Raw genomic sequence first — 10491 nt, 5'->3', positions numbered from 1 at the left:
AGGCTGGCATGAAGCTGACTAGTGTCCTCTCCCACTTCAGTTATTCTTGAGTCCTTGAGTCCACTTGGAGTTTCTTGCTTCCACTTGGAGATCTAGATCCTCTTACTCATCACAAGGCGAATTCCCTGATCCAAGTGTCATTTTGGAAGCTTCCTGGGCATTTGACACCTTGCAGAATGACTGTGCCACTTGGCCAATCTCGCCTAGCACAGGTAGCCTTCATTAGAGTTGACATTCAGCGCAGGTACAGAGTGGAGCAGTTGACATTCAGCGCAGATGCTCAGTGGAGCAGCTGACATGATCCAGAATTAGCTTGTTTTTGAGTGTTTTCAAGTGGAGAACTGATATTTAGTGTTGTGGTTTGCTGACCTTGTTCCTCTAGGGGTAGGAACAACATGTTTAGGGACTTTGGATCCCTTAGATTATTGACATTTCATGCTTCATGCTGTAAGGCACAAAAATGTCTATAACAGTTGCCCCCTAAAGTATGAGGTCATTTATCGGGTGAAATGCTTTATCAGGAGGATCTGAAGTTCATTCAATCGCTGAGAGGCGCCCTGTAATGAAATACAATACAATACATTATTTTTCATTCTGCTTTCATGATCTAGCTGAGGCGGGCCAGTGAAAGAGCAAGGAGCTGGGAGCAAGCAGCAAAGAGGGAAGATTGGATCAATCATTAGCGGAAGATAACGGTTAGTGGATCTCTCTCTCCTCTCTCTTACATCTCATAAAGAAGTAATCTTGAATAGCTTTGCTTTGATTGTTGCTGAGGTACTATCACCCTTAGAGTGGGATAGGGTCATTCCGTATTGGATACTTTTCCCAACTGCATCTGAGGTTCCGGTTACTCCTAACATTTCTGGAAACCCTGCCTCTCTAGAAGAAGTTCAACAGCCACAGAAGGACAGTAATACTGATCCTAGTCTGGGGGAAAATACTTGTGTAACTGAACCAGTTCCATCTGTAACCGGTCCAGAAAGTTTTGTTCCTCAAACAACTGTCGCTGTCGAAGCAACCACTTCTTCGGCACCAGAAATATTTTACGGACTTGACGGTCTTCCTCTTCCACCGGGTTTGATTGCGATAGAGGAAATTGCAGAGGATCCGCAAGCAAGTACTCCAACTCATTTTGGAGTCGGGGTCACTCTATTTCCTTCATCAGAAGTTAATCCACCACAAGTGGAAGTTCCTGTAGAATCGCTAGGCAATCTATTGGATAGACTTAAAATGTCTGAACAACCGTCATCGTCTAGGACTGTGTCAAATGACACAGCGATAGCAGAAGCCCCTGTCGTCACTCCAACGATGTTTGCCGGCATACCAGCTGTCCCAACTAGCTCTCAACAGCTAGAAGGAGTCCACCAAGGGACTATTTCGACAGTATGGTCTGTTCCAGTTTGTTCATCCGGAGTAATACCCGGCAACTCTTATGTTGAAACTCGCCAAATTGATCCATTTGGAGGTCAATCTGGGCAATCAATCCCCTTGAGTTCAGGATCGATACCGTATGGGGGGCAATATGCCCTTTCATTACCCCCTCCGGGAGGGTACCCATACGTGAGTTCGCAACAGTATTCAGGTTATACTGGAATTGCATCAAGTAGTTGGGTACCTATGCTACCTCAACAACCAAGGATTGTATATTCTATGCAACAGTGTGTACCTGTGACGAACATCCCAACCACACCGGCTATTGTAACCGTGTCGCAAGTTCAAGCGATACCTGTTACATGTCAACCTCAGATTTCTCAGGTTGTAATGCAACAGTCGCTTGACCATGGGTCACAACCACAATCGCCAACTGGTGGGATGACACAAGTACAAACGGGTACAATTACCCCACACCTTGGTCCAACGGTTAGCATGGCACAACAGAACATGGCGTCACAACCATGGCTTGTACAATACCAACAACCGCAATTCTAGCAAGTGTACCAAGGTTCTGAGCAACAGATCTTTGCGAACAGTGGACAACCGTATATCCAAAACGGTCAAAACCAACCACTTTATAGTGGTCAAGTCCACCAACCGTATCAGTCATACCAACATCAATTACATTATGCTGGTATGCAAAGACCCACTGCTCAAGCGATTCCATCGTACCCTGGTTACGCTTCGCCTAACCTGAATCAACAGTTACCATTCGTGGCAACTTTAGAGTTACCCGATTTACACCGGTTAACGAACGATCCGATTGCTTATGCCCCTTGGTGGCCAGCGATTCCTCATAAACTTCCATCTGACATTCCTAAATTCAATGGAAATCCAGGTGAAGACCCGTCGAATCACGTGATGACTTTTCATCTGTGGTGTTCGTCGAACACCCTAAACGACGATTCGATAAGGCTTCGCCTTTTCCAGAGGACATTGACAGGTCCAGCGGCTAAATGGTACATTGAATTTCCAAGAGCCTCTTTCGACAATTTTAGTTCCCTAGCCACGACTTTCTTAACCCATTTTCAATTACCAATAAGGTACGAAACGGGAACATAAATATTAACCAACTTCAAACAGACAACTGCTACCCATATATCTGATCATATACATGAGTGGCGTCGTCGTCGTAGGATGGTGAAAACATATGTTCCCGATCAGCTATTAGCTGAATGGTTTATAAAGTCGTTACTTCCTGCTATTACGGAAGATGTGGCCAAGGGGGGAGTCGTAACAGAGGAGCAAGTAATTGCTCGTGCACAGTATTTGGACTTAGTTTATACTCAGTCCGGCACGCTCTACGACAAAATACCCGACGCCCCTAGACCAGACTTTTCAATTCCTCCCCCTCCTAAATCAAATAGTGACTCTCATGCCGGTGATGGCGTGATTGGCACGGCAAACGCGAAATCGATAAAGGCTTCGTCAAAGAAAGCCCGTAAGAATTCGGATCAAAATACAAAAGAAGAAATTCTTGCTTCAGAAGTAAATGCCGTATCGGAAGATAAAGGCAAAGAAACCAATCAACCAGGAAGCAAGAAGAAGCAAAACAAAGGGAAGAAGAAGAAACAAGGTGAGTCATCCCCTGGAAAAAATTCTTCAAACCCTCCTGGCAAAGGGAAACAAAATTATCCATGTCTAATATGTGATGATAAGGATCATACCACAAAGAATTGCCCATTCAAAGCTGAGTTAAAGAAGTTCTTTAAAAGTTCCTAAACCTCAGCAGTGTTAACTGATCCATTTCCCAACCCAGGTCAAAATCTGGTTGATAGTGGAAATGCTTCCCCGTCGCAAGTCCTTATGTTGTCGGTTTCGAAACAGCAGAATGATGCTTTGATTTCGACAAGAAACAAAGATTATGGGAATCCTCAGCTGTCGAACGAAAAAGGTAAAGATCAACCAAGTAGTTCGACAACAACTTCGACAGAAGTTGTAACGCCCACCATCCCTGAATTAACAATAAAACCGCCAAAGGGTGTAGTACACAAGTCGACATTTAATCCTCGCGCCAGAGCGGCGCAGCATTATAACATAGTGGAAGATTTGGCCCAATCGCCATCCGCTATGTCGACTCTTGAAGTGCTACAAAATTGTCCAACCCAAAGGCAGGCGTTGTTATCGGCAATTGGTGGGGTTGATCCCAAGGATTCCAATCTTGTATCCTTTGATCACAAGGGATATGATCCTCAGTTACCAGCTCAGCTAGCTTTCCTTATTCAAGTGAAAGCACTCAACAAAACTGTTCACAGAACAATAATCGATGAGGGAACCTCGACATGTATTATGTCGATGAGTTGCTGGAAAACTTTAGGATCTCCAACCTTGTCGCGATCATCGACAACATTAAAAGCTTTCGACGGAAGGACTTATACCCCATACGGTATCCTTAATAACTTGAAAGTTGAACTAGGAGGGAAAACAGTGGAAATTGATGTTGAGGTCATTGATGGAAATCTTGACTATAACATCCTACTGGGTAGACCATGGATTTATGCCATGGCAGCTGTCGTGTCGACTTATTTTAGGAAGATTGCATTCCCATTTGAAGGAGGGATTACGATCGTCGACCAACAGAATTTCCTCCCTAATGGTTCACAATTTACAGGAAGCATTCCCATGATCCATGAGAGCAACCATTCAATTCAAGATATCGGAGTAGGATTATTGAAAGACCCCACATTGATGGGAACTTTCGCGCTATCACCTCCTATTTTTATGGGAAATGTACTGTTTGTAGCAACCTGCAACATGATATCTTCCATGAAGGTCGACATGGATCGTTCAATGGTTTTGCCCCCAAGCCCTTTAGAAATATTGTAGCAACCAATGTTTCAAGCATGGGAGGCGAGCCCAAATCAACACTCGTCAAGCGTTTGGGTAGATAGGTCTAGAGAATATGGAACCCCATTAGATCCTTGGTCGAAAGTACATGGGACTGACGAAGGAATCTTACAATCAATGATGATTGAGGGGGCACCATGGAATGATCACCACCATCGTTCCCTTCTTCCGGAATATGAAGAAGATACTCAAAGTGACCTTTATCACCCTTCAGTCTTTGAGTTCCTAACAAATACTGTAAATACGGTGGATTCTGAGCGAAACCTATCCAATATTGAAGAGACTATAGCCATAAATATCTCGATTAAAACAGATGTTGTAGAGAATATTTATGTCGGCAAAGGTTGTTCCCCTTCAGAACTAGAAATATATAACGCTCTTTTTCGCGAATTCAGAGATGTCTTTGCTTGGTCATATGATGAAATGCCAGGCATTGACTCGAGTATCGTTGAACATGAAATTAAAATGTATCCTGATGTCAAACCAGTAAGACAACGGCTTCGGCAAGTGCACCCGAAGAAAGCCGCTGCCATTAAGGCGGAAGTTGAAAAACTCCTCCATGCTGGATTCATCTACCCGGTTCCTCTAACCGATTGGGTATCGAATATTGTCCCTGTTATGAAAAAACAAGGGAAGATTAGAGTGTGTGTTGATTATAGGGATGTAAACCAAGCTTGTCCGAAGGACAACTACCCTACACCCTTCATCGACCAGATAATTGATGAATGCGCCGGATGTGAAATCTTTTCATTTATGGATGGATTTTCCGGGTATAATCAAATTAATATCCGCCCACAGGACCAGTCAAAGACTGCATTTATTTGTCCGTGGGGCACATTCACTTATCGAAAATTACCCTTTGGTTTAAAGAACGCAGGGGCGACATTTCAGAGGGCAATGAATTATGCCTTCCATGACATCAAGAACATTGTTCAACCTTATCTCGACGACCTTCCGGCTCATTCGCGAAAGCGGACTGATCATCCGCAGCATTTAAGAGCAATATTTCTACGTTGCCGACACTACAAGATAAGACTCAATCCACACAAGTGTGTGTTTTGCGTCGGTTCTGGTCGTTTACTTGGCTTTGTAGTCTCTAAGGATGGGATTCGTCTCGACCCCTGCAAGGTTCAGGCAATCATTAATTTGCCTCCACCTTCAAATTTGCTTCAGATTCAGAAACTCCAAGGGAAAGCAAACTTTCTGAGGAGGTTCATTCCAAATTACGCAGAACTTGCTAAGGGTTATACTCGTCTTTTGAAAAAGGATGTACCTTTTGTCTGGGACCAGGTGGCGCAAGCTTCCTTTGATGCTCTGAAAGATTGCCCAGTAAAAGCATCATTAATGTACGCCCCGGACTATCAAAGAGATTTTAACCTGTATCTAGCTGCAGCGGATACGACCATTGCAATGGTTTTAGTTCAAGAAGTCGATGGAATTGAACATCCTATCTATTATTTAAGTAAAAACTTAAACGATACAGAAAGTAAATATTCTTATGTTGAAAAACTAGCGCTTGCAGCTGTTCAAGCGATTCAAAGGTTTCGACATTATGTCCTCTTTCGGAAAACTACCATCTTGTCAGATTGCAACCCCATGACTTATATACTGTCGCGACAGTTGCTGGGGGGCAAATATTCAAAATGGATAGCGATCCTTCAAGAGTTTGATCTGGAATTTGTGAAATCCAAATCAAAGAAAGCTCTAGTTTTCGCAGAATTATTATGCGATCTCCCATCGTCGTTCAACGATGAAACATCGAAAGAGTCAATCGTGGACGAAAGTTTGTTTCTGATGAGTGGTATGGAGATATCATAGTTTATCTCCAAACCCAAAAATTCAGGCCTAACACCTCTCACTCCGAACAAAAACGTATACGATACCAAGCAAAAGACTACATGATCGTCGGTGATACACTTTACCGTCGTGGTGTCGATATAGTTCTGAGGAGGTGCCTTACCCATGAGGAGGCCGAAAAAGCCCTGAATGATTGCCATTCAGGCGCGTGTGGGGGGCATCAGTCTGGATATGCAACAGCACAAAGAATCTTACGAGCAGGATACTTCTGGCCAACCATGTTCAAAGATTGCATAACCGCAGTCAGAAGTTGCCATGCTTGTAAAATTTTTGATAGCAAAACCAGACGACCACCCGCACCTTTGCAGCCGATAGTTGCTGTTGGGCCCTTCGCCAAGTGGGGCATCGATTTCATGCAATGTAACCCCACCTCGACCGGGGGGCATGGGTATATTATAGTCGCTGTTGACTATTTTACCAAATGGGCCGAGGCGATGCCTACATTGGATAACACTGGTGAAACAGCTACCCTTTTCTTTTTCAATCATGTAGTCGCCAGGTTCGGCGTACCACAGGCCATAGTTACAGATCATGGGTTGCATTTTCGCAATCACATGATGGTCGAGTTAGCTGCCAAGCTAGCGCTATCTCACGACAGCTCTACCCCATATTATCCGCAAGCCAACGGACAAGTTGAGGCAATCAACAAAGTCCTGAAGCGTATGTTGCAAAGGATGATCGGGGTTCATAAAAGAAGATGGCACCTAATCCTGTACTCAGCTTTGTGGGCTTACCGGACCTCGACAAAGAACGCAACCGGGTTCACACCTTTTCAACTGGTGTATGGCCTGGAAGCAGTCTTACCAATCCAGTGCGAAATTTCGTCGCTTAAACTCGCAATCGATCTTCTCCCCGGAACTTCAGAAGAAGAGGCTTGTTTCTTGGAACTAATCCAATTGGATGAAACCCGTCGTGATGCCGCTTTGGCTAACGAAGCTCATAAGAAACAAGTCAAGGCTCAGTTCGACAAAAATGTCAAACCCCGTGTCTTCTCAGAAGGTGATTTGGTCTTGCTTTATGACCAAGAATTCGATAAATTGGGAGCAGGAAAATTCAAGTCCTTATGGATGGGCCCCTATATTGTAAAAAGGGTGTTAGCAAAAGGAGCCTACGAGTTAATGGATTACGATGGAATTCCACTGGCGCAGCCCCGCAACGGGCTGTACCTTAAGCGTTACTATGCTTAAATAGTAACCTGCATGCTTTTGTTGTATTTTGTTTTCGCTAAAGTGTTTGTTCTGGTCAAGTGATCCACCTTTTTCGTTCGTTGCATATGTCGAACCTTATGGAGACATGTGTTGGATATGCCGACGGAGCGAGTCATAGTTCGCGGAACCTATCCTCCGCAGCCTGGGCCATTTTTGATCCAAGCGGCGAGTTAGTAAGTTTCAGAGGTGTATGTATTGGGCAATCAACGAATAACATCGCTGAGTATAGCGCGTTGATAGAACTACTCTCTGATGCCATCACACGTGGCATACGCCGACTAATTGTCAGGCTAGACTCACAGCTCGTAATACTACAACTCAATGGTATATATTCTGTTCGCAATCCAGCTATTTATCGCATGTTCCTAAGGGTTAAGATCTTGGAAAGACGATTTGATTCAATTCAATATCAACATATTTCAAGAAACTTAAACACATTAACTGACTCATTAGCAAACTATGTGTTAGATAGACATTTGCAACATTTATAAAAAGGACACATCATCAAAGATTGTATAAATGGATCACATAAATCAACCAGAATAAAACTCGAAAATCAAAATATATATAAGCTGTTTATATAAGTTCATACATAATGTTCTGTAACCAAGACAAAATTGGTCATATGACCTAAAAACTCAAAAGATGCTAGGGGGCACCCTAGCCTAGTGGTGCTCATGATAGTATGTCACGGCCTGTGCAATCATGCGCAAGAGACGAGTCCATCGTCTAGGCACGCCGATAGTATGCCGCTGCAGCTGTAAAGGTAACTCGTCAATCTGTACATCTGGAAGACCGCGAGTAAGGCTCTCAACCTGCTCCTGCACAGCTGTAAGGGTCTCAGTATCGTCAAGATCGCGAATAACAACCCTCCTAGCAGGCTCCACTGCCGGGGCAGCAACTGGCTATCTCGGACGAACTGCTGGATGAACAGGACCAATATCTGCATGCACCCAAGAGTACAATTAAAAGTCTTGATAGAATAAAACACAGCAACATTATGAATAAGAACCGTAAACAGTAATATGGTCAAGGAGTTTACCAATGGCGCCCCACTGTTCGCCATCTGGTAGCACCAAATCCGGATCACCTCGGAAATCCATACCCACATATGGATACTCGGAAAACGCCATCTCCTGGCGCTCGAACCACCTAAAGAAGGCCTCAGTAAAAGTAATCTGAGGTTGACCAGCATGCCTAGACATGTGGTCGACCCACCTCTGCATGCGTGGCTCGGTCGGAGAAGGCAAGTCGAGTATGATGTACTGAGGCTGCATCAGTGGGATTTTCTCCAAGGCGAAGGTAGTCAGAATAGAACCAAACCCAAAGTTCTTCAGCTTCCCATCCTTTACCTTGGTCAATTGACTTTTCATCTGAACAAGTACTGCATCACACCAATTGAATACTTTCGGTTGGAGACACTCCAAGGCGTGCTGCATATAAGATCTGTTGGCAACATGTAGAGCTGCGCTGCCGGCCATCCTACCAATAGTGAACAGAATGGACCTGAGAGCCCGATCAGTAATCTCACGGATAACAATCTTGCCGTCTCTGCTCGGCTGAGAACCTTCCCTGCAATACTGGCGGACATAATCTCTGGTGGAATCAGTCCCCAGCGGAGTCGCCAATTTGTTGTTGGGAAAAGTATCCAATACGGAATGACCCTATCCCACTCTAAGGGTGATAGTACCTCAGCAACAATCAAAGCAAAGCTATTCAAGATTACTTCTTTATGAGATGTAAGAGAGAGGAGAGAGAGATCCACTAACTGTTATCTTTCGCTAATGATTGATCCAATCTTCCCTCTTTGCTGCTTGCTCCCATCTCCTTGCTCTTTCACTGGCCCAGCTACACAAAGATCCTGCAAAAGCACAAGAAAAGGAAACTACAAGAAGCATACATTCATAATTGATTCAAGGATTTGAATAAATCAAATATACAAGCATCAATACGCCACAGAGACACATGCATATAGAAGAACCTCAAATGCTTTATTAATGGAAGAAGTAAAGTTCTGAGAGTGTTACAACCATAAGAGGCCCAATCCAGCAACACCTCCCAGCAGAAAGAAATCTCCTCTTCACCTCCTTCAAAGCAATCACCCAATAGTTCTATACTCAAACCAACAACACTTCCTTACATTCACAAGATTCCAGCCTCCTTAGACCTCATGAGAGAGCTCTATATATAGGAGTTTTGGAGAAAGGATGAGTCAGCTTGAGGCTGGCATGAAGCTGACTAGTGTCCTCTCCCACTTCAGTTATTCTTGAGTCCTTGAGTCCACTTGGAGTTTCTTGCTTCCACTTGGAGATCTAGATCCTCTTACTCATCACAAGGCGAATTCCTTGATCCAAGTGTCATTTTGTAAGCTTCATGGGCATTTGACACCTTGCAGAATGACTGTGCCACTTGGCCAATCTCGCCCAGCGCAGGTAGCCTTCATTAGAGTTGACATTCAGCGCAGGTACAGAGTGGAGCAGTTGACATTCAGCGCAGATGCTCAGTGGAGCAGCTGACATGATCCAGAATTAGCTTGTTTTTGAGTGTTTTCAGGTGGAGAACTGATATTTAGTGCTGTGGTTTGCTGACCTTGTTCCTCTAGGGGTAGGAACAACATTTTTAGGGACTTTGGATCCCTTAGATTATTGACATTTCATGCTTCATGCTGTAAGGCACAAAAATGTCTATAACACTCCACTTTCAAGAACCACAAAAATGTTGCACCCATCAATAATAGTTCTACCTAGAAGCTTGTATAGAGTTCCAATACAAACTCCCCGCATCAATACTAGTGCTCCCTGAACCATGTTGTAGGTATCTTTCTTGAAAATTGTTTTTACACTTGCATCATCCATCTTTCTTATAGAAATTATATTTCTAGCCAATGCAGGAATATGCAGAACACCTAGAAGTGTTCTAATCCTTCCACCTTGCAACTTCAGCTTGAATTTTCCATGTCCGATGATTCTAGCCTCCTGTCATCCCCTAAGAAGACATCACCACCATCATATTTCTCATACTCACAGAACCACTCTCTGTGGGGAGTGAAGTGAAAGGATGCACCAGAGTCAACCAACCATGCCTCATGATCTACATGTGTACTTGAAGAAGAATCCAAGTACACATCCCCACCTTCATCTGAGGT

This window comes from Pinus tabuliformis, chromosome 1_2, assembly GCF_031772625.1.
Source record: "Pinus tabuliformis cultivar Carrire ecotype Pingquan chromosome 1_2, CPIR1, whole genome shotgun sequence".
Lineage (NCBI taxonomy): Eukaryota > Viridiplantae > Streptophyta > Pinopsida > Pinales > Pinaceae > Pinus > Pinus tabuliformis.
This window is presented reverse-complemented; position numbering follows the sequence as displayed.